The 26,047-nt window shown below is 36.8% G+C and overlaps 1 protein-coding gene across 5 annotated transcripts in view; it reads right to left on the bottom strand.

Annotated features, from left to right (window-relative positions):
- The window catches only part of Arhgap24 (Rho GTPase activating protein 24), a 400,876-nt gene that overhangs the window by 132,996 nt on the left and 241,833 nt on the right, over positions 1-26,047 (bottom strand). The gene's annotated exons all lie outside the window — the stretch shown is intronic.

The raw sequence follows: 26,047 nt of genomic DNA, 5'->3' as shown, positions 1-26,047 counted from the left end.
AAGCTTTTTAATAAGATGAGATCCCAGTTGTTGATTCTTTCTGCTAGTTCCCATGCTGCTGAGGTTTTGTTCATGAAGTCTTTTCCTATGCCAATGTCTTGAAGAGTTCTACCTAACTTATCTTCCAGCAAGTTTAGTATTTCTGTCTTAATATTTATATCTTTAATCCACTTAGATCTTAGTTTAGTGCATGATGATAGGTATGGGTCTAGTTTTAATCTTTGGCAGGTTGAAATCCAGTTTTTCCAACACACCATTTAATAAATAGGCTATCTTTCCTCCAATGATGGTAGTTGGCTCCTTTGTCAAATATGAGGTGGTTGAGCATGTCTGGAGTTGTTTCTGCATCTTCTAATCTATTCCAGTGATCCTCAGGTCTGTTCCTTTGCCAGTACCATGCTGATTTTATCACAGTAGCTTTGCAGTATAGTTTCAACTTGGGGATTGTGATACCTCCAGCCATGTCTCTGTTGCTTAGAATTGCTTTAGCTATTCTAGGTCTCTTATGGTTCCAAGTGAAAGAAACTTGAGTATTTTTAATGCCTACTTTTCTGTAGTAATTTGTGTCACTCAGCACAAAGCCATCTATGGTAAGCCAGGCTTGGCTTCATAGATACATGCAGTAAAGTCTCCAGTCTTTCCACACTATGAGGCTGTTGCTTCCACCGGGATGGATCCTGCAGTAATTTGCTGAAGTGAAATCCCTTGCTAAGGGGGCTGACGGACTTAACAGTACACCATAATGAAGAAATGTCACAAAAATATGATGTGTACTTAATATTTGGTCTTTGGAGAGACTATCTCTGTAAATCACAGTTCTTTCTTGGTATCTTCTGTGCTTTTACTGGCGTACAGATCAATGTGCCCTAGAGGGGCATCATATTTCAACAAGTCACCCTACTTCTCCCACCTCTCTATAATCTCCATAAATAGTGCTTTGCCCTGTAATTCATCTTCCATGCCTTGTTCATTCTAAATCTAAGCTTCTTGGCCCTGTTTCTGCCACATTAGAACACTTCCTATGGCAAGCTCATGTTTAAAAAGAAAATCAATTGTTCTGATTCATTTGACATGAGCTTCTGGGTGTTTTTTATAATTTATCGTTCCCTCTCAGGTCAATACTTCTATGATACCAGTATTAAATATTAAAGGCTGCCAAGGGCATGATTTTATCAGAAAGCTTTGCCCTGCTCCTATCAGCGAAAATGATATCCTCCAGCCAGGGGAAAATGTATGATTTTTCATAAAATTGTAAGCTCCAAACACTTGGGTTTGCCACTTTTGTGGTGGAGAACAAGACTACATGGAAGATTATAAGAGGACAAGGGGAGTTCAAAAGGAAAGGTTGTGCTCTGCTTCTCTCCCTTCCTGCCTAATGCAAAACTGCTTCATTAGTAGGCTAAGGTCCCTAGAAGAAATTGCAAATTGAAACACTAGAGTACAGAAAACTGGAAGAACCTGAGAATAAAAATAGTCCACATACCTAAATAGATGGCAGAGGTAATGGCCCTGAAACTTCACGTGCCACCCATGCCTATCTGTTAGCCTCAGTCCTAAATCTCACAGGAAAAATCCATGTTGCTCATTCGTATGAAAGAATATTTCAGCAGCTGTCATCAAACTTCAGTGTGAACTTAAATAACTAAAGCTTATCACTAAAATATGTTGGCACTCATCATTGACTTAATTTTTATCTGCTAGAATTACCCTTTCACCACCTTCTATTTTTGCTCTTTATGTGAATATTATTGAAGTAAATCACTAAGTTTCAGATGTTAAAAGTTTATAAAATTACTTGTAAAAGATGTCCAAAGGAAGGTCTAATTCCTGAGTAGCTTGTGGCTGAGGAGCTGATTTTGTAGTGCAAGATGATCAAGATGTTCTGATGAAGGATAGAAAGCCCAAACACAACTCACAAGTGTGTGTGCTTGTGTAATTGTGTGTGCATGTGCATATGTTTGTATGTATATTTGTGTGTACACGTGTGTACCCTCGTGTGCAGGTGTGTGCATACATGCATGCATATGCATACGTGTGCACATGTATATATTTTTATGTGTATTTGAGAAAGATTTCAGACCTGCACCTCTCACTTCTTCCCCAGAGTAGCAAGTTATGTCATGTTTTAGTGGCTATCAAAGGCTTGCAGCACTGAAAGAGGGAAAGAGCTTTGCCTAAGATAAAAAGCATGTTAAAACAAAAAGATAAAAAGCATGTAACAGCAGGAAGATATGATTTTATGGATTGGAGGGATTGCTTATATGGACTTGAGGCTCAGACACTTTGCTCCCCAAGTGCCATACTGCTTAGCTTGGTGTGAAGGCTCCTTCAGTGTCTGTGTCGGCACGCCTCTCTGGACTGGTATTTTCTACTTTCACTTTCCCCATATTCATTCCCTTCCTCTCTCCAGGTACAATGAAATCCTGCAGGCCCTCCCAAATCCCCCAGGGCCTGTACCACTTCTGCTTGGGGCATAGCCTTCTTTCTACCTGGAAGGCCTTCCTTGCCCTTTCATTTTCCTCTCAGCCTGGTTTGTTTCTTCTCTTCCAGGACACTGCTTCTTGGAATTGTTCTGTCCATAGATGAAAAGCCAATTTATGGAGCTGCAGCATGTAAGATGTTGCTTTGTTTTAATGTGTACATGAATCCCTGTTTTATTTTGTTGAACACACTGTGAATAAATGCAGCTTAGTTGCATGATGTATTTATTTATTTTCAGGCAAATGCTACTCCTGCAAAAGGGGAAAGGAGCAAATACATTATATGTCCACTGGACATCACTTACTGGTATTCTGTGATTGAAAAAGTGAGAGATTCCTAAGCAGAATGATAGAAAACAGGAGCAAGTGTGACAAAATGGCTTAGAAGAGTGGAGAAAGAATGCAGGTCAGGCAAAATCCCATTCCCCTGCATTGGCCACCAGATGCCAGTGAGTCCTCTGAGGACCCACTGAAGGGCTCTGCTTCTTTACTTGCTTTGGTTCCATAAATGTCAATACTATGTGCCTCCCTTGTGCCCCAAAGCTTAGTCAGATGAACACTTCAAGTACAATGGGTATCAATAAATATTCCTTGCAAGTTACATGAATCGACAAATGATTGAAAAAAGACAGCATCTGTTCCATTTATTCTACACTTTCTCACAGCTCTTATGATAAGGAAAAACATATTATGTGGTGGCGAGGAAGCTGAAAGGGAAAGTTTATTCCACTTAAAGTTCTTAATTACATGCAAAAGGAAAAAAAAAGTGAGTGCCTTAAGCAAAAGGAGAATTATTAGAAATTGTTAGAGACTCAGAATAGAGATGAGGATATAGGCTAGTCTTTAGCCAAGGATGTTTACTGGGTTTTCCCCCAGGAGGATGTAGGCTAGGCTTTAGAGCTTCACAGGGCCAGAAAAATAAAATTAAATAAAAATAAAAAGCCAGCTTCCAGAAGTAATCACCAATTTGCATTCCCTGCCTCTTCTGCAACCCCTAATGTACTGGGGATCTTCCAGCCACTTCTCCTGATTCTTGTGTATCTTGAAACACAGAGAGAATACTGCATTGGTCAAAAGAAATCCATGTTCTTGTTTTTGCTTCTGCTAGGATAAGAGAGTAGAGACCCAGGTGTCTTTTCCTCCAAGAAAAAATGTCACCTAGAATTTTCCAACCACCAGGTGGCAGAAATATAAATGCCACCAAAATTGCAAAGATCATTTCTGAATAGGATATTAAAGCATTATGAGTTAGAGTCAATGGATTTTGGAAAACTCAATATATATCTGCCAAAAACTGTATGTGTCAGGAAAAGAATACCTTGTATAAATACTTTAATACTAAATTTATGGAGACATCATGTGATTAACACAAGTTACCTTTGGCCTCTACAACTAAAAGACATGCTCTAAGTGGTGGCCATTAGCTTCCAGACATTTATTAGTATGGCAAAATGCTGCAGTGTGTGTACATTTTTCGGCAGAATATATATATATATATATAATATATATATTAATATATATAAATATAAATTAATAACCCCTATTTTCTTACTGTTAAATAAGCTGTCAGTAAGAAATGGTGCATGCATGATGCATCCCTATATTTTCAGAGAGTAGCCAATTTGGACGCTGTCATCCTGTGACTCTCATTTCCTGCAGTGTAGATACTCTTTTGTATGCATGATAATTTTTATTGCAGTTTGTAATTTAAAAATAAATATTTATGACAGCATCTTTATTCTACTTACCTCACAGTCTAGAAACCTCAAGGAAGCTTGTTCTTATTAATGGTTTGGCTCATTATTTCATATTCATAAGTTTCTCAAGAGCAGAGACTCTGCTTTGTTAACCTCTGTGTCCTCAACATCTAGGACACAGCCAGGCACAAATGATCAACAAGTACATGCCAAATATTGGTTTTTGTAAGGCATATATTCCAGGACTTTCATTGAGCCATTGCTTAGGATAGTAACAACAAAGATGGGGCAACCTGTGAATCTATCGAAGGAAAAATCATAAATACATTCTGACATATCTACATCCATGAGATGTGTATGATATATTAAGTAAAAGTAAAAAGTTTTCAAAAATAGTATAATTATGTTTTTGTGAATATGTACATGCATACTTAGAAATAGTAATAGAAATATATGCTAAAATGTGATCATTATATACTGAAAATAGGTACTAATAAAAAAACAGAAAAAAAGAGTTTATTACCAAAAGTTTGGAAGTACTAGTGAAGTTTTTTCACTTCTTATTTTAAATAATTTCCATAACATTTTTATTATAAAAGTGTAATGTGTATTGTAAAAGCTAAGTGGAAACAAACTAAAAAAATTGAAATATTCTCAATGTTTGTTCTTTCTCTCTATGTATCTATACATAAAGATATGCTTTGCCACAATGAGATCATTCTATACACATACGTTTCCTAGTAAATAATACCCATAGCTTCTTTTCAGAAACTTTTCGTCTCATTAAACACATACATACATTGATAAACTAGAATTCACTAAAATTAAATATTTAGTTTTAGAAACTAAAAAAAGGAAACTCCAGACTGGGGGCAAATAGTCACAGTACATGCATTTTCACGACAATATATCTACCCATTGTATATAAGCTACTCTTAAAATACAAAAAGATGAAGATAACATGTCCTTTAAGTAAATGAGCAAATATTTAAACACATGATGAAACAAGGTATGTGAATGGCCCAAAAGCCCATAAATAGATACTCAACATTATTCATCATCAGAGAAATGCAAATTAAAACCGTAGTGAAATAGCACTATGCACCTGCTAAAATAGCTAAAATAACAAAGAAAAGAAAAGACTGACAATAACAAGTGGTGGGAAGGTTGTGAAACAACAGGAACTCTTTCACGTGCTAGAGGAAATTTAAAATATGATGGATAATTTGGAAAAGAGCTCCCAAAAAGTTAAACATACGTGGAGCAAATTATGCAGGCTGTACAGAAATGTTCACAGCAGTCCAAATAGCCACAATAGCCCAAACTCCATCAATTAAAATGATAAAGTCCATTGAGGATTTGATCTTATATAGGGTTGATGTATCACATCCAGAAGCAAACTGGGAAAAACAAGGTTAAGGGAATGAAAAACTTCCCACTGCTCTGCTTGTCTAACCAGTGTTCAAACACCAGGGGAGTCTGAGCTTCTTTGTGGACAGACTGCAAAATTCTCTATGAAGTGCAGCCTGGACATGCTGGGGCTGCATTTGATTGTGCTCACTCCCACCTTTTCCCTGTCTAACCCACTTCTGTTCAGCTAAAACACTTCACACCTTGGTTTTATGTGGTTTAGGAAAGAAATCTTGGATTAACAGTCTAGAGCTTTGAGTTTGCCATCTTGCTGAGAGTCTCACCTTCTCCTACACACACGTAATGTCTAACCACACTGGATGCTCACTGCACACTGACCAGTTCATGGGGTCACTTAACTATTAAGTAAAATAGTGCAAAGGAAACTGTTCTTCAAAGCAGAAAGCTCTGCACTGAGTATTGGCTGCAGTCTTCAGGAGGTATGGGTGGGTCTGACTGGAGGCCACACACAGTACCCTGGCCCCATGGCACTAGGTCGAGAAGAACAAAACAAAGTTAACAGACAGCTAGGACCAGGGAAAGCTTACAAGTCCTATAAAGTCCATGTTCTTTGGACAATTTCAGAACTTTAAACTTACTAAGTTTTTTGTCTTCTCTTGGAAATGCTGCCTGTTGGGTTCTGAACTAATGACAAGGATGGTTGGGTATCCATGTCCTATATTGTGAAGTCAGCCCTGAAAACACTGCTCCAAGTGACAGTACTCAGGAGCCAGGAGTGCAGAAGATAAAGGAGATTGCTGACACAGCCACAGAGCTAGGGAGTTTCTCAGCTTCCCAGGCAACAGGAAAGAAACCAGGGATGAATTAATAAAATATTGGAATTTTCTTGAAAGGTCTTCAAATTTTAGAGCTAGGCTTGCTAACACCTTCCATTTGTGAATGAGTTCAGAAAGGAAAGGCAAAATTGTGTAAAGGGAAAAAGTAGCAATTTTCACAAAACAAGTTTATAGTTTGCGAGATGTAGAATTGTCTTTGTTTCCTTTCTGTGGATTTACAGTAGCTAACAATGCAACAGCACCACCATCTAAAAAGTTCCCTGAATGCAAATATTGTTCACTGGACAAAATTAATTTTTAATTTTTGAATTACATGAATTCAAAATGCCATTTGTCCAAGATATTTAAAATGCTGACTATTATAAACTTCCCTGAGATTTCTGTCCATAGGGATAAGATTTATGTAGCAGTCATGGTTTCTTGTACTTGTTTTTCAGATAATTTAAAAATTTAAAGGTCCGTATATAATTGATTATTTTGTATCATAAGAACAAACTGACAAATGCCAGAATTTTCAGTTGTCAGCCTCCACGTCCCTGAATTTGGATGGAGAGGGGATTTGCCTCACTGTCCAGAAAGCCTAGAGAAATGGAGAGAAAGGATACAGAATACAGATTAGACAAGTGCTCGTCTTTCCTAAGTGTAATCCTGCATAACATGTGCCTGGACTTCCTTAGTATGAGCCTCCTGCTCTGAAAAACTAACATTATTCTTTGGCAATATTGGAGCATATGAAATTACTAAGCTTGAGGGAGGGAGGCCTGTGTCTTTGGCAATGTTACCTTCCAAACATCACCATGCCCCATGCAGCCTTCTCTAATGATGACCCTGGGTCTCACCATGAGGACTTATGTGCCCTAATCTTTGATCTGGTCTCCTCTGTCCCCACTCACTCTGTTCTAGCCAAAAGGCTGCCCTTGCAATTCCTCAAAGACTCCAGATAGTTTCCACCTCGACCTTTACTTTTGCAGTTTCCTATCCCAGGAAGGCTCATCATGCACCAGCTCTCTTAGGTCTTTGCTCAAAATTCACCTTAAAAAAGTCTGCCTCGCCATCCTGCATAAAACACTGCTCACTCCACTCATTCTTTTTTCTCTTAGGTACTCTGCTAGTTCTGTCTTTATGGTCCCTTACTTTGGGCATAATTTACATTATTTTATTAAGCATCATTTATGCATATAATACACTGTTACATATTAAATGTCTTTTGTGCCTACCACATAATGCTATTGAGGAAACTGCTCTATTAGTTTACTCCACTGATATACTCTCAGTACCCGAAATGGACCTGTCACACAACAAAAATCAATGAACATTTGTTAAATGGAATAAAAATGAGTCTGTCAAACTTTCTACCGATTAAGAGATCTTATGAAGATGAAGACTTACAAAGGCGAACTTCATTGCAGGTTGTCAACTGAATAGTAAAATGTAGATATTGAATTATTATTATAAAAATTAACTGATTTGATTATTTTTGCATGTATCTGAGAAAGTTTCAGTAGAAATCTGATTTCTAGAAATTCCAAACATAATGCATAATGGTCGGGGCCCTTAAAATTCTTCCCTTTTGTTTCAGATCCAGCTAATATCCCAGGCCTCCCAGGGTGTATAGAGTTAGATTGCATTGGTTGAATTATATTTTAGCCTTCCTAAGGGTTGAACTATAAACTGGCTTAAAATTACTGTGTATAATGACCTTAAAAGAATGGCCAAAATGTTACTCAGAGTGCAAGTCATAGACAAAAATAGGTTCTGTCCTACAATGAAGAAATCAATAAAAGGACAAAAGCTTTCTTTTCGATGAGCAAATTAGTAGTACAAATGAAACAGATTAGCATTTATCTTAAAATAGTTTTGAGCCAACAGAATTGATAATTTGGGGATTTATTTGAACTCCTTACTTTCTAGTTATCTATCTTCTATTTTTCTATCTCTGTCTCTCTCTCAATATATACATTATATATACACATTATATTTATAAATACATTATACACATATTAATCATTGCTATTCTCTACTTATTTTGTTATGAAGTTTTGTTTTACTTTTTATAGAAGAGTGATTTTAATACTTTATTAATATCTACTTATATTATATTAAATTAAAAAATAAGAAAAAACTATTGTGAATCTTGATCTGAGATCTCATCCCAAAACAAAATAATAAATAGCTTTAAAAATGGGCCCATGACTGAAAAGTGAACACTATTTAACAACATTTTGGAAAACAAACTGTTCAAATCTGTTTCTTTGTTGCTCTTTTTAATTAAAAGCCTAAAAATCAAATTTTCTCAGATATCAATGGCATGGTAGTGAGAAGAATATTAGAATCTTGACAAATTATCTTTATTCAACACAAACAGGGCAGAATGAAAGCTGGTTAATAACCACTATTCGATATCTGAGAATAACCTCATTATCGTTAGCGAGAATTAATTGATTGTTTTAATTACTCTAATAGGAAATTGGAAGTGTTTGAATTCAGAAAAACACTTCCTTAAGTCTCATGATGCATAGTAGGTGATTTGTGGTTGTGTTGCTGGCCTTATTTTATAGCGGGAGCTCTAGACAAGATATTCAAATAGTGTCTCTCAGCAAAAAGCATTGCTAATGAAAAACCCCGACAGCAGGGGAACCCTGAGTCTCCACACCCTTTCCCTCATGGAAAGCAGAGTAGACCTCAGGTAAGGTTTTATTTGCCTTCCAGCCACATCACTAATTAACAACCACATAATAAATGAAATACTAAATAGATTAAAATCATATTTTTATTTAAAAACTACAGTCACTAATAAATTTTTACATCATCTTAGTAATCAAATAAGCTTTTCTCTAGTTTTTCTATTGACTTAAAAGTTTTGTTATTTGGGGAAAAAAACTGACTCCTAGAATAACTCTGCAAATACTTGGCAGTAGTAGTTCTTACTACTTTTCTTTAACTCTATTAACATAAGCCAACTCATAATTTATCATTATTAATTACTAATTTAACATACATGGTGTGTTGACTGCCTTTTCCTGAGTAAGGTGGGCACTTCTTGGAAAATAACTGTATCTTGAAATAGGATAAGTAAAACTTGTATTGAAGAGAGAGTATAAAAGACAGAGAAAAATCCTCAAGAACCAAATACATACGCTGTATTTAAATGCCAAAATACATAGAGTCATACACTAATATATTATCTTAATGCATCACTAGATCAGTGCATCTATGGTTGGGGAAAAGCCAGAGTGGAGTGGGGCTGGACTACTTTCCAGCTGTGTGAAGTTGACCAAGTCACTTAATCTCACTGGCTTTGGTTTTCTAATCTTTAAAACAGGACAACAGCAACTACAAGGATTGTTGTAAATAAGAACCTTAACTCTAAACATATTATAAAGTTAGCTTTCCACTTTATGTGTACCATAGAATTTTTGTATTTACAACAACATTTTATGTAGGTTGGGTAAAATCACAGTTGTAGTTGAAAATTAATATGTGATAAATATTGAGAAAATTGGAAGTGTTTCTTTTCTGTCCACATACTGTTTAATAATTTTGATTTGCAAAATGAAGTGAAAACCTATTGCTCATAGTACCATGTACTTTTGTCATGCTGTAAGATTAAAGTTGTAGTCCTAAATCTTATAACACAATCCAGGTAGAACTAATATCCCCACTCATGAATTTCAACTTCTTAATGACATCCCTGTGTAAACGTTGCCAAGCAACAGGATAATTAAAAGGATTAATGGCCATTGGTCCCACTAGTGTCTCTCCAACCTCTAATCCCCCGTCTTTCATATATTTGTATTTGCATATTCTAACTTAAAAAAAAGTATCTCTGCCTCTGCAATTAATATAGGGCACATTCTAACCATTATTTAAGAAAGGTGAATTAAAATTCTTTTATCTATCTTCTCCTTTAAATATAGAATTCAACAACTTTTAAAAATACTAAATACTATATGCATAGGCACTTGTATCCCTCTCTCTGTGTGTGTGTGTGTGTGTGTGTGTGTGTGTGTGTGTTTGTTATTACTAACAACTACCAACATTGTCGAATAGAAGAAAGGTCTGGAATGTTTTGAATTCTGTAAGCTCAGAACATCACTTTGTAATTCAGTGAAGAAGTCTGATATATTCATTCAAGTATTTATAACTGACTGACCCTGTGCTGAGTACAGAGCTGTCCCTTCATTAGCTGATTCTCCTGTAAAATCTAGGTCTCTTTAATGTTTTACATCAATGTTCGCCTATTAAATTTTATTCTTCTGAATTCCTAAATCTGTTCTACAAAATTTACTTGTTACATCATGATGTGAAATAATTTATTAATATACCAATACTACTAATAATAGTGATGTTGATAAGGATGGATCATATATTTTATAATGGAGGTTATGTTTAACACATATTATTTCATGTAATCTTTTCTTCTTTTTGTGGCAATGAGGGTTGAGCCCAGAACCTCATACATGCCACACACATGTTTTACTCCTAAACTCCACCCCATCCCTCATTTAATCTTTGCATGATGAAGCTAAACCATTAGGATCCATTGTTACATTTGATAAGTAATGACACATTTAAAACATGTGATCAAGTACAGTTATGGGCTGTTTGCAGCATTGATTCTATTTCATTATTCTTTATTTAATAAAAATAGGCCCTAGTGATAAAATTTTATGCATTTTTCTGTACATTTTCTCATTTTAAAATTTTTATTTACCTTTCTATAAATGAATGTATGCCTCAGATATTTCACAGCACTCTTTTGATGAAATCATATTGTTCCCTGTGGTAGAATACAGTTTCTCTTAAATTGATTTTATTGGCATAGCAATCCTCACAACTTTGTACAACAATGTACTTTTGCAGACATTTTCTGGGTGCAAAACCCCATTTACATGAGTTATTAAGAGCCCAAATCTGCCTTGTGATCTGATTGAATGAATCCAAAGACTTAAAGTACAGAATGATGAATTTATTGCCAAGTTTTCCTTATCATGAATTCCTTTGCCTATTTTATTATTTGCATCTTGAGTTAGAATATTAGCTCTGCACTTACTAGCGGCTCAGCCTTTCATTACCTGTAAGTCCCATTTAATGAAAGAATTTAGAATTAAGATACAGCTTCTTCACTCCTTGATCTACTTTTTAATTCTGTTCATTTTATGTTATTAGATGTGTAGTGACAATAAAAGAACTGTCTAATGTTGTGGCATTTTAATGGCAATATTAACCTATATAGAAAACAGTACTGTGCTATCAAACTAATTTTTTAAAGCTTGAAGACAACCATAAAATATTCAAATGGAAACTTGCATATTCTACAAATATGTAAATAATAGGAAATATATCACTTACCATGAGTTTAATTCTTGCAGACACAAGAAACAAATCTAGTATATTTCTACTCTTCTATTTTTTCCATACATCTAAGTTTTTTACATATCTTCCCCTTCCCCAATTTTTTTCTCCATCATTACCATAGTAATAAAGGAAGATGTATGGAAAATTATAAAGGGATAGAAGAAAAGTGGAAATGAGAATCACAAAAAGCTTTTGGATAAATTATTGGTGGGGAAAAGCCAGAAGCCATTTACAATAAAGATTTGTTGATTATGCAATTTTTAAATATCGTGATGTAAAACTGATATTTCTTGCTACCTCCTGCAGGTCAATGCGGGTATCTGCAGTGTTGTTGACAGCAGTCAATACTATAGCCCAGGTGACCTTGCTAAGCCTTGGTCCCTGCGTGTACATCAAGGGAATGCTACCACCCCACCATCAGGTTGGGAGGGTCAAATGAAACAAAGCTCGGGGCACACTTGGCAGAGAGCACCACTCGGTTCACATGACCTCCTTTCCTCTTCGCTCATGCCAGCTGGCGGGCAGACCACATTCAACAAAAAAGGAAGCTATGTTGTTTTTCCAGACAACTGGTGATCCAGACAGCACAGGCACTGTACAACATTGGCTAATTCTTGCCACAGCTGACATGTATACAATGTCCCTTGCCAGTTTTCCTGATGGGCTGAATTCACGACTATGGAATAATTGAGTTATTTTCTTTATTGCCCCTCATTTTATGAGACCAGATTGAGGTAAAGTGGCAGTTTTGCAATGGTTCATCCATTTCATAGACCAGGAGGACTTCATTTATTGTTTTGTAATGACAACAATAAAAATGTTTTACACTGTTTAGTTCTCACCACAGAAGTATGGTGTACATAATACCACCCCCTCTGATCTGTAGATGAAGCCACTAAGAAACACAGGCTCAGGAACTTGCCTGGCATTGCTTGGGAAAAAAGTGGGAGAGTCAGGATTTGCCCTCAAATATTCTGATTCCAAAACTTTCATAACCTCACAGAAATGAAAGAGAGCTAGATCTGCACATAGAGGGAACTTGAACTTGGTCCTTAAATTCCCACCTACTTTACACAACATTCCATGGAAAGGTAGTGTGAGGGACAGAATCCTGACTGCACATTCATGTACTGCACTTATCTCCAAGGAGAATTTCTGAAATTTCCTCTACAGGGTCACATATGCATCCTTTTTATATCACTTACATATAGTACATAGAAATTTAACTGGCAAACTCTTAATACTCAGCATGTAAATATTCTTTTTATTAGATATTTGAAATGCATAGTGATGACATTCATAGTGGGGAGCTGGTACATGTACATAACACATCTCAATTCTTTTTACTTCCCCTTCCCTTTTCCTCCCTCTATCTGTAGGTCCCTTTCCAATTTGCAAATGATCTATCTCTCTGATGTCTATTATCCATTCTTTATTTTGCTTTTTAAATTATTTATACTTTGAGTTTGTCATATAATTCAAGAGACACACTCCTGCTTATTTTAGTCCTCTTGTTTTAATTTTTTACCTAAGGACAAAGGGCTTATGTTTGATGTTGATAATAGTGCCTACCACATGGCAGGAACTGTATTATTTATTATTGATATTGTTTGACTTTCTTTTTTATATTGTTTAACTTTCAAAACTCCTTGCTATATCAGTTTGTATGGGAGAATTTCTCAGTGTTATAGATCCTGCAAAAGCCTAGGTCTCTAAGACACTGTTGAGTGGAATGCGTTCCCTAAAGGTTTTGTGCCCAGGTACAGTCGGATGAAGCCAGAAGGGTTTCTCTTCACCTTTCAACCAGGCAAAGATTGAATTTTATCTATTTATGTACCTAAAGACACATTGGACATCATTTCCTAATTTTTTTTGAAGGAAATATTCTACCAAAAACTAATAAAAATGAACAAACTACTGCTTTTAGCAAATGATAATGACAATAATCAAATGCATATATGGTATGAATATATGCCAGGAGTTCTTCTAAATAATTCTGACTATTACTGTATAAGGGAAGTTCTATTATTCCATTTTGTAGATGAGAGAACTGAGGAGATTAATTGACTTATTCAGTAATCAATGGATCTAGAGGTAGAAACTATGCCATTTTTGGATAGTAAAGAAATTTCCTTTTAATATATTTTCTACATTGTGATCACTAACTTTGAGGTCTCAACTTGAACCAGAATAATGAATTGGAGTATGCTTACCTAACAATATGTCTGAAAGCCATATGCTTGGATGTTCGTATAAGTAAACAAAATACAAATATAGAAAGGGACTGAAAAAAATGTGTAAATTCTGAAGGCAAGCAACCTCGCTGCATTATGTAGCTCAATTCTAATTCAGTCCAGTGAGCTCTCTGCACACTCTAAAACAAGGGCAAAGGATCCACCCAAGGAGGAGCTGTTAAGGGACACTCAGCCCAGCCCATTCTAAGTGTAAGGAGGGCTGCGTTGCAAGGTACATCACACATTAGGTTTTCCTTTAGTGAACTGCTAGAAACATCAGTTAGGGAGACACACTTCTCTTCTGTCTGGGCTTTGACCACAGAAGATTTGCCCCAAAATGTTAAAATATACAGACTTTCCAAAGAATCAACAGCACTTTCCCTATTTTCCCTTCCATAACTGCAGTTTTCTGATGATGTTTTTCACTGTGAGATAATGCATGTTTTTAATATATATATATACTGTATAGGACTTACAGAACCAGTTTCTATTGAATGGAAACAATCTCCTGAAGTGGATCTCATTGAAAAGCAGTTAATAGGTAAGTATAAAATAGGGTTGAGATAAAAAAAAAACCTGTCTGGCAGTTTCTCTGCTAAGTACTACAGATGCTACTTTAGTGGCTCCATTTTGAACACTTTAGTGACCAAAGGCACAAAGAAAAGATGAAAATTAAATGACACACAATACCTAAAATGATCAGCAGTATTTTGCTTGATAAATTGATAAATGCCATCTAGTTACATAAGCGATGCATCTTTCCATCTGCTGTGCCCTCATCCACGGAGCTTTGTCACATGGAGATCAGTTGAGTATCACTGTGCCTCAATACTAAGTGAGACACGTTAGATTTTCATTTGTGGAAGATGCATTTCAGTTTCATCATGGGTAGAATCCTCATCACTAAACACACTTACATGTTGTGAGCTTCCTTTTAATAAGCAAAGCCAACACTGTCAGGCCTTATTCTGGTAAGTATTGTAACCTCGGATCACCTTGGATGTGCAGAAGTCATATAGCTGAGGAACAAATCAAACCTAGAAAATAATAGAGAGGGAGACACAGGCCTGTGGGGCTGACTGCAAGGCTGTGCATGAGGCCCACATGGTTCATCAGACCTGGGGCTTCTCACCCAGTGACCTCCTCAAGCTCATTGCTTCTCCAAAGCTTTATTTACCCAGCTCAGTGCTTCAGGGCAGAATGCAGCTCAAGAAAACAACAACAACAACAACAACAACACGATTCCTTATGTCCTCAGAGGAAACTGCAACTTGGCACGCATTTTCTTAAGTCAAAGTTTACTTAAGTTCATTCTCAACTGTTTTTCGTTTTTGTTTTGCTCTGTCCTCTCCAACCAATTGTAGCGTAGTTCCTTCACAGAAGCACTTGGTAGCTTCTACATGAACTGCAGTTGGAAGTATTTGTGTGGCATCTGCTTGGCCAACAGGGTGACATTATTTTAATCTGAAAAACTGATAGAATTTCAACCACACATATGAAGCCTAAATTTTTATCTTTGGTGATAAAGAAATTCTGCAAAAACATAAGCAATGTTGTTAGAGATTTCACTTTAGGTAAATAGTATTGATAAAAGATGAAACTAACTAAGCTAGAAGTTTTCTCCTATTATTCAAATTTGAAGCTATTTTCTTTCTTTTCTTTCTTTCTTTCTTTCTTTCTTTCTTTCTTTCTTTCTTTCTTTCTTTCTTTCTTTTTTTCTTTCTTTCTTTCCTCTTTCCATTTTGAGACTGTCTCTTGCTAAGGCTGGGCTCAAACTCACAGCAATCTTCCTGCCTCAGCCTCCTGAGTGCTGGGTTTACAGGTGTGTATCACCATGCCCAGCTTTGTACTTTCTTCTTGGAGAAAGATACCTTGAATCAAGGACTATGTTAAGTGATTTGTATTTACAAATTGCTAATTTTAATATTTAAGATAACTTGTACAATTATTTCTCTTGAGTCTTCAGTTTCGTTATAATTTCCAAAGACAGTGGGAGCAGCTACCACCTTTAGTTCATTGTCATTGTTTGGTTTCTCCTTCCCTCTGGCACTAAGTCGGTGTTAGACGTGTAGCAGCTGGTATTCCAGGTAAGGAGTAGTTCCTGAAAATTCACAGGACCATGCTCAGGTTGGGATACCTGGTTTAGGATGTTCATTAGGGTTGCAGTGGACTGGAATATCAGCAATGAACACAGGTGAGGAACTCAGTGATGCTGACGGTGAACTGGAAGAGGAGGGGCAGAAGCACCGCCAACGGGTTTTCATGAATGTGGAAGAGCAGGTGCGTGACCGACCCGAAGGGGAGGGCAGGTGGTGAGAGCAAAGGTGCGGGAGCCATTTATGTGGTTTACATCTACAAGGAAATGTTCCTGAAACGGTCCCTTAAGGAAGGACACATTCCACAATACAAGGGATGTCAGGATGCAGCACATTTGCAGTCACAATTGTCTGGGTAATAACAGAGAGCTTTAAAACATACTTTAAAGTAGCTATTTGGGCCCTTTAAAGACATATTCAGAATGATTTCATGTCCCTTCTGAGAGTCAATATTCCCAGAGGTCAAGGACAGACGCCCTGGAGTCAGATCTGAGTTCTGACTCTGCCAAGAGTTGACTTTGGCAATTATTTTGCCTCTGTCTCAACATTCTCAACTGCACAATTTCTTTTTCTATCATTGATAGCATTACTGTGAGCATTAAGTGTTTAATCATAGAAACACTTAAGACAGTGGTCAGCACGAAGTAGCGACGTGTCCACTATTCTTTCTATCCATTATGTGCACCCAAAAGCATGCCTGCAGAAGGATGATCAGGATTTTCTACATCATTTTTTACTATGCAATATATAAACTTATCCAACAGGTTAGAAATAAATACTTATTTAGGAAACTAAACCAAATAAAGTTTTGAGAGAAAATGAAACTCATCAAAGTTTTCCTGATTTTCAGTCAGAAAGCTTCACTGTCATGTTAGAAATGTATCTACATTATTATCACAGAATGGTAGTTTGAATGCTATCAGAATATGGCCCATGCTGTATATTTGGTGATCGCCTGGATTGTAGGGGGAGCAGGGCCCTGAGTACAACTGGTTTTTGTGGATAATCCTGTGTCACTTAGTGTCCTCCCTGGAGACTGTGACCTCAGTGTTTCTCCTTGGAATATGCATTCCTTCCTCTGCTACTATACACATCTGCCAAAGTGGACTGGAGGACAAAGTTTAATTCAGGCTCTTTTGTTAGGAATTTTTTCTCCAGTGTTCTCCATGTAACATGGACTCTCTAACCACAATTTCCGGCAGAATTACATTTTTAGGGAAGCACAAGATCATAGGACAAGGGCAGAAGAATTGAAGCAAGACTTTACCACATGTTTTCAATCACTGAGAAGGCAATTTTATAAACTCAAATGCCCTTTCCCTGTTGCTGGGGGAATTATTTTTTGCCTTGCCAGGCCATATTTCAGGTTCAACTGTAGGAGTCAGCTGGCTAGGTTGACACAAATTGTAGACCAGTTTGGACTAAACAAAACAACTGGTACAAGCAAAGCAAGTTTAGGGCAAAGAATTTGAGCTATCTCTGCATATGATGATATTCTAAGTTCACTCCCAGTAAGGGGAATAAATGGTCGTTGAAACTTAATTCCTATAGCTAACTTCAGAGGTCAATATTATATTTTCAAATAAATGGATGTGATAATTGTGCTGGGATAATGGTAAGTGTTTGGTAAGTACACGTATTAACGGGGTTTCTGACTCTATGATTCATTTTGTTCTCCTTTTTTGGCATATGATACTGGGATTTTGTTCAGTGAATGAGCTGGAACAGCTATTTTCAAACTTTCAGGGACAAAGACCTGGGGATCTAGGGAAAATTTGACCCTGACTCAGTAGATGTAGGACGGAGCTTGACATTCTGCTGTCCTAACTGCTCTTGGTCCACTGACCACACTTGAGTAGAAAGGAGCTCCTGTCCCTGAATTCACCTAGGTTCCCTCATTATTATCACTTCTCCTGAGCCAATTCTGTGGGTTGAGTCTCTACTCCTCCTAAAGACATGCTGAAGTCCTAATATTACCTCAGATGTGACCTTATTAGGAAACAGGGTCTTTTCAGAGATCATCATACTAAATTGAGGCCAATAGGGTGGTCTTTGACCTAAGAGGACTGGTATTCTTATCCAAAGGGGAAATTTGTACACAGAGACAGGCAAGCACAGAGGGAGTATGATGCTACAGAAGCAGGAGAAAGATGGCAGTCTACAAGCTAAGACACTTGTGTGTCTTCCAGGAGCTGAAAGAGGAAACTCAAACAGACCTTTTGCTACCACCATCAGAGTAAGCATCAGTGTGCCAACAGCTTGGTTTCAGACTCTTGTCCTACAATGATGAGTTTCTGCTGTTTAAGTCAATTTTTGGAACCTTGATACAGCAATCTTAGCAAGACAATGTGCTACTGTATTCAGGTCCTTTCCACAACACCTTTTCTACCTCCTAATCTCTGACACAAACAGAAATGTTTGGTGCACTACTAACTTGGAGCAATGTGAAAATGCAAAGACAATGTCCAGCTGCAGATAAGATAACAGCACAATGGAATGAATTATGGGTCTTAGTTTGCCCAAGACTAAAGCTAGAGCTGATCCTGCCATCACTGAAGGTGTTACCAATGAATGACATTTTGTCACAGATTGCTAACATTGCCAAATTTAAATTCCATAATTTATTCAAACTGCTCTTGTGTACACAGCTCTCATTTAATTCTATGTCTTTACATCCTTTGTAGCCCCGTAAATTATTACCAGCCTCACCAATTGGATTTCTTTGTAGGGTCATTTTCTACAATGAAGCAAAAACATTTTTTAAATCATATAATAAAAGTTATCAAATTTTCAGCAAATACAGATAGTAAAAATAAACCTATATTGATTTAATTGTGAGGATGTAGGCAAGAATGGGGTAAATTCATGTTGTTTGCTAGCTAAAGGATGAGTCTCTACAAATAATAGCAAACGTGACTAACACACCCAGGAAAAAAATGACATATCACGTATCAAGTAGTAGAGATCTTTGCTTTAAAAAGGAATAAAAGCATGCTGATGGAATCCATGAAAGTCCACAGGTAAAGTTCTTCATTCTGATACTTGGACCTTACCATTTTTGAATTATTAAGTTTTAATCCTCTCAGTGGTTCTGAATGGAGGCTCGTACCACTCCTTTGGGGGAGTTTAGAAAGTGTAAGAGAATTTGAATTTTACATAAATGGGGGAGTTACTGGCATTAAATGATCAAGGATAGGGAATCAAAATGTCCTGCAAAGGATGATAAATATGTGTCCTTCACCAAGTACCAAAAGCTCTTCTATGTTGACACCCACATACCATCTTGACATTTTTCTGAGATTAATGGCATTTCCCACTTGGGCTTCATTTTCACCCATTGACATCTACCGGAAAGCATGCTGACTTCACAGATCCCCTGCCCTCTGATTTGCCCTTCCTTTGTGTGTTCAAAGAATATTGGTTTCCCACTCTCAGCTCTTCATGTACTGTGACAAAGAATAAATGGAATAATCAACACATCTGAATTTCATGATTCTCTGTTTCATTTTGGAAGGCAGGGAGGACAATTGAGTATTACAGATGTATTTCTTGTACATGGTAAACCTCAGATGTGACATCTCGGGGGAGTTTTAAAAGTATTTTTACGAAATCTTCCATTTTTCTCATTACTGTCACTGCTTTATTCTTTCACTTACTTATTCATTCATTGAATATATACAAGCACCTGTTGTGAGCCAGTGTGGGGCCCCATGAAAGGGGAAGCATACAACAACAGCAAGATCTCCATTTGTGATCATCAGATTTACCATGGTTTACCACCCACTAGTTATTGTCTTGTTCTCTCTGATGACTTTCAACTTTATGCTTCCCTCTAATCTAGAAAACACTCATTCCTACACAAAAGCATAGTAATCTTGTGTCTTAAAATATTATCATTGACATTAGCCTTTTGACTATTTCTTCAACTAGAGACAAATCTGTATTCAAATTGTATCATCTAATATTATAGATGTGAAATTGAGGCATAGAAAGTTAAATAACTTTCCCGTTGTCAACTCACTTTAGAATTTCAAAACAGGTTTAGCTTACTCTGGTGCTTCCTTTCTTAACTAATAAAAATATTCCTGATGGTTAAAATCACCCTCCTGTAACTGCCAGTGAACTTCAAACTCTCTAATTTCAAATTTTACTGTCAACACATTTGGCTTTTGTTCCCAGCACTTTAACTAAATTCATCATGACTGTTTTAGAAAATGGTTGCGTCTTCCAAGTTTCTATTAAAAATAAATTTTAAAATGTTAAAGAACTTTTCTGCATTTCTTAGCTAATACAAAACCTGAAGGCAGAAATTCCAGATGTAACTAGGTAGCCCTGTGTGAGTGTGATTTTTCAATGCCTTTGGGATTTTGAAGTTCTTTGCCTTACTCTGTTGCTAGGAACATTGCAAATTGCTTTAAACAGCCTGCCAGCCTGGGAATGTTGGCGTCAATGACATAAGTGTTTCTCTATCCAGGTCAGAGGATGGGGCAAGAAGGGATGGGAGGTCAGCAGAGGGAACTGGAGGTAATTCCAGGGTAAAGAAGTTAAGAGGAATAGGAAGTGGAAAAGAAGTATTTACAGATGCAGAACAAAACAAAACACCTTTCCAACCTAAGCCCTCCTGTTCTCCAACAATCACACTCTCTCATTCGTATTTGGGATACATTCAGGCTACTGTGATAGCTCTGAAGGGCCCATGCATAGCTGAGAATGCCTCATCCCATGGTCATGGCAGCGGCAGTCATAGATCAGAAAGCTGCAGACCCCCAGACAGAAAGGTGCCACTTTGAGGCCTCAATCAAATGTCAGATTTAGGAATCTGTTAAGAGCAAGAAATGAGTCTACATTTTTGAACTAACATTTGTCTGGTCCCAGGACAAGACATAGTAGGCATCAGTTTTGAAAGTAAGAAGGAAATTTGGGACTTACATTGTTTCTCAGGAACATGAGATGCTGAAAGGCACAGAGGATGCTGGAGTTGATGGTGCATGGAAAGGGCCACTTTTGACCCCTTCTTCCTGCTGTGATGACTGCTGCAATTGTCACCAAGCCAAAGTCCCTCTCATGTAGTAGGATGATTTCCACCTCTGCTGTTGGCTGTTTAGGGACATGGGGCAGTATGTACCGTATGCAAACAGGAACATCAACATCTTCTTTGGGCATGCTTTGAATTTTATAATTTGTCTCCAATTATGTTTAAAATTTATTTTGCTATAAGTTTTTTTTTCTTTTAAAGTATCTAATTGTCTCAATACCCAGTATTTCTAATTGACTCATTCAGCCTCCCCTTTTGAAATGGAAGTTCCATATTTCACACACTAAATCCCAGTGGGAAATTCCAATAACTGGGATGGAAAAAACTAAATAGAGAGAGTAAAAAATTCCATTTCAGTTAAAAAACCATATGTATACTTTTTCCTTTCTTGAATGTTTAACAATAAAATGGAGAAATACAAGGGGGAAAGGCATGCTTTTTGAGAGCTCTTTCTTTGATTATACATTATTTTAGCAGATGTTCTTCTATTCTAAATTTTAAGTTAACTTTCCTATTCTGTTGCTTAAATGTTAATACTTGTGTGCATCATTGCTTATTTGAAAAGTAGATAAATTACAAGTGACAGTTTCCCTAGTTCAGCTCAAAATTGAGATGCTACTCAATTTATGTATATCCCTTTACACATTTTATGTTTGCTAATAAAGCATGACTGCTCATGGATATTTTTAAGTGATATGAGATTCATTCAGCTTTTGCATGAGCACAATAGTCACTATTATTTTACTTTTATTTTTAATGTCTTTTTTTTGAAAATGAGACTAAAAACATGTAAATTTGTGTTAGTGAATCTGTAGGAAATTGTGCCAGTAAGTTTGGTTGACTGGTTCACCTATTTGTCCACATAACAATTGTTCATTGAGTAACAGTCATGTGCCAAAAGATGATTCCAACCAAAGCTGAATGGTGAACCTAAAGAGAGATTATTCCTTTAACAAATTTTGCCTAGTCAATGTGTTTAAAAGCACCTCAATGTGGAAGTGTTTGTTGTTTGACTCTAAATCAAATAGTAAATAGCTGTACAAGGCAAGTACATATATCAAGTTCATTCAGTAAATAGGATTCATTTTTTTTCAAGCCTTTTGTTGCTTTAAAGTATTGGATTTAAAAATCAAAATGAAAACCCTCTCAGGGGTTTACTAAGTAAGAGAGATACATGGGCAATGGGGTTCATTTGTTTTCCTGAGGCTGTCGTCTGTGCTTGCCTACCCAGGGCAACACCAGACTTGGAAAATGGCATTAAGTAATCTACACTATTTCATTGTATTAGTCTGTACTAACCATGTCTTTTTTTTTTCTCTTTGGTACTGGGGATCAAACTCAGAACCTTGCACTTGCAAGGCAGGTGCGGTGCCACTGAGCTAAATCCCCAGACCTAACCATGTCTTTTTATATTCTTCCTTTCTGATGCTTTGGCATCCGTGACTTCGTGACTCTAAAGAGACTGCTCCTCCAAAGGCTAATCTGTATCTACAGGTAGTATAATCAGCTGCAACCCTGCCCGGCAAACACAAACCAGCCCGTCCAGAGCACATATTCCAGCTATCAGGCAGCCACACTCTGGCTCACTGTTCATTGGCCTCACTCACCCTGAACCAGCTGCCAGTCAATGAAGTACAACCCAAACCCCTGAGTCCATCGAATTTATACAAACTAGCCAGTCTTGAGCCGATATTCAGTACCCTACTTCTTTGTTCCTTCTTGTGGAAGACACAAAAGGTTCTTGCCCATGTTTTCCCCAGCTCCCTGCCCCCTGAGAGACCCTGGTGTTTCTTCATGGTCCCTGTGTGGTGGGGTAGGCTCCTTCCTCTTGGGAACGTTAGGATGACAAACTATTTTTCAATGGTAATTATCTGATCTGTTGGACTTAACCATAACTGAATAATAACAAGACCTACACTTGGAAACATGGTTTTTACATTAATTTTCAACAAAGGAGAGAAATTTTCTTATAACTACAAAATAATCCCACCTAGGCCACTGGCATCTTCTGCTTTTTTTCTCTCTCTCCCTACATTATTTAATAGCCTGCATGGGGAGCTTATTTAAAAGAACATGGCAAACCATCCAATATTACAATGAGAGCTCATTAAATGAGCAACATGATCATAATGCTATTATTTTTATTTGTGATATAATAATATAGAGGGGAAACTGTGGAAGATTAGGAATGTCTTCTTGTGTTCCTTAAACTGAAACCAAAAGACTCTATATAGACACAGCTTCTGGCCAGGTCCTAAGTGTTTTTACTTCTTTATGTAGTACTATTTTCCAAGCATTCACCCAAACCAATAACTATTTTTTTTAATCATTAAGTTTATTGGTACAGCATCTTCTGTTGAATTACTTCAAATAAAAATCATTTCACTGGGGCAGTGACAGACTCCAGTTTATATTTTATCATCAAAATACTCAAAGCTTGCTGATATTTAAATTGTGCAATTGGAAGACATCATTTAAAGACTTTTCTTGATTTTAATATATTAGAGTAAATTCTTAGAAATTCCCTTCAGGTTCAAAATGCCTATTATAGGAAATTTTGCAATGATTTTGTATTGGTGGGGAACTTTGCGTATTAGACATATTCGGAATTTGAAATTACATTGTCTTAGTGATAATTTTAATTACACATTGATCAGAATTTGTTGGCTATTAAAATATAGACAGTTTACATTTAATTGATTATTTGCACTTTAAAAAATTTCTTAGGGACAAGAGGTGGCTATTTTTGAAGACTTCCATAGTAGAAATAACTTAAGTGGTTTTTTTTATGGAAATTGTAAGGATTATAATATAAGATAAGCATTCCTAGTCCTCAAATTCAAAATCTGAAATGCTACAAAATCTGAAAGTTTTCGAGTGGTGACATGAAACCACAAGTAGAAAACTCTACATCTGACCTGATGCAACAGGTTTCAGTCAAAATTTAGGTGAACTAAGAATACCACATAAAATTAGCTTCAGGCTATCTGTACACAGTGCATGGGAAACATAAATAAACTTTGTGTTAAGACCTGGGCCCCATTCGCAAAATATCTCATTATATAAAAGCAAACATTCCAAAATAAAAAAACCCTAAAGTTTTCAATATGTCAAGTGCTAAGCATTTTGAACATGACTGCCTAATACCTGCATTTGAGAAAATGACTTTGGTGGGTTCCTCCTGTGCTGGCCAAAGATGACGGGGCCACAACCTAGGCACATCTTCTAGCAACCTTCTATTTTCTTAGCAGACAAATGGGTTCAGGATAAATAAAGCAGACCTCATGCACAAACTCTATGGACTTGTCTTCAGTGGAGAATCTCCTTTCACCATCTGTTCCTACTCTAGCCCCATGACTGTCAGGGAACTGTGGCTTCAGAGGGGCACCTACCCAAGGAACAGAAATACCATACATCCTGCCTTCCACGTTTCTTCTCTCCAAGGAAGGCCTATTTCAGGGAATCTAACAGTCATAGTTAAAAGTTGGGTGAGGTCTCATTACATTGTCTGAATCCACACTTCTTTGGAAAGAATTAGCAGGTAGAACAGAACTCGGTGGCTAAAGTAAAGTGACAGAAATGGTGACAGTACTTTAAGGCACCCTCATAGAGTACAAATCACATTCCATCTCTGATTATCAAAAGTTTGTGAAAGTAAAACTAAATCAGTATGCACAAAAAAATTAATGTAAGCTTTCAAGCCCAGGAAACACAGTCATTGTCTGCATGGGAGCCATGTTTCTTTCTTTCCCCACTAGCTATCCCATTTCTACTCAGACAGTGGGTGGTGATCATTTGACCAGGTAAGACTCTCCTCAGTCCTGGGACATAAATCATAACTACTTTCTTGACCAACGTGTAGAAACACAGTATAGGACAAAGCAAAGAAGGTTCAATAAATTAAGGACTTTGTAAGTTTAAAGTCTGGAATAAAAATATAAAGCTGAAAGAAGGAAGAAAAGGAGAAAAAACATAATGTGTTAAGTTTAAACATTTTAGAAAATCAGAGATACTTATCTAACATGAAAATAAAGGTTAATCTTTTCCTTTAACTAGGGAAGTAAGCTTAATTGCAGAGAAGTAAGTGTGTTTGAACAGACTGCCTTGTGCTTTTAGGTCATTACTGATAATCTCTAAACCTCTTTGTCTGTCAAAGTAAGCTAGTTGTCTAAAGAATAAACACAGGTTACTATTTAAAGCTTTTCTTGGCTGTTTACAGTGGGCATGGCTTATCCAATAGGTGACTAACTTTCTGATCTTTTTGCATGGAACATGACTATGGGTACACAGGGACCACATCTGAACACATTGGCTGGAATCATCACAAAGACACGGATATTCTTGTTTATAAAACAGTAACAAGCCATCTTCCTGTACATCTTTGTCATGGTAATAAAGTCATGCTAACTATTTCTAAAGCAGTGAACAAATTTCTGATTGTGACAGCAGAAAAGCCAAAGTATTCCAGGTTCCAATATGGAAATGGCAATTATCAGCCCTTGGTACATTTCAAGTGCCACATCTGTGAAATGACACTTGTGTCGTTCTAAACTCACGTAGGAAGAATGGCAGTGTCAGTCAGATGTTTTCTGCTCTTCGGTCCACAGTGTTTTCACACTGTCCAAAAGCAAGTGGCCAGGAGGAAAGTGTCCCAGGAACTTAGCTGTCTACTTGTTTGTTGAAACAGATGGCAATCTAGTTTAGAGTATTAGAATGTGTGTTCTAAATTGACATAATTCAAAAGTAGAATAGCTGGTATTGATCTGGTTTGCCAGCTGTTAATTTTAAATAAATTTAATGTTCACTGCATTTTAATAAAATTTGCTCTATAAGTACTCAACATCTACCAAAATGGGAATCAATTAAAAGGTACTGGTTTTCTTTTACTTTCATTAATCTCAGCAATAGAATTCAACTTAATTAAGATAGGCAAGTACATT

This window comes from Heterocephalus glaber, unplaced genomic scaffold (genome assembly GCF_053883595.1).
Source record: "Heterocephalus glaber isolate CG9 unplaced genomic scaffold, H.glaber_assembly_v1.0 deba00001503, whole genome shotgun sequence".
Lineage (NCBI taxonomy): Eukaryota > Metazoa > Chordata > Mammalia > Rodentia > Bathyergidae > Heterocephalus > Heterocephalus glaber.
Note: the sequence above shows the minus strand (reverse complement) of the source record. Positions and strands in the feature narration are given on the sequence as shown.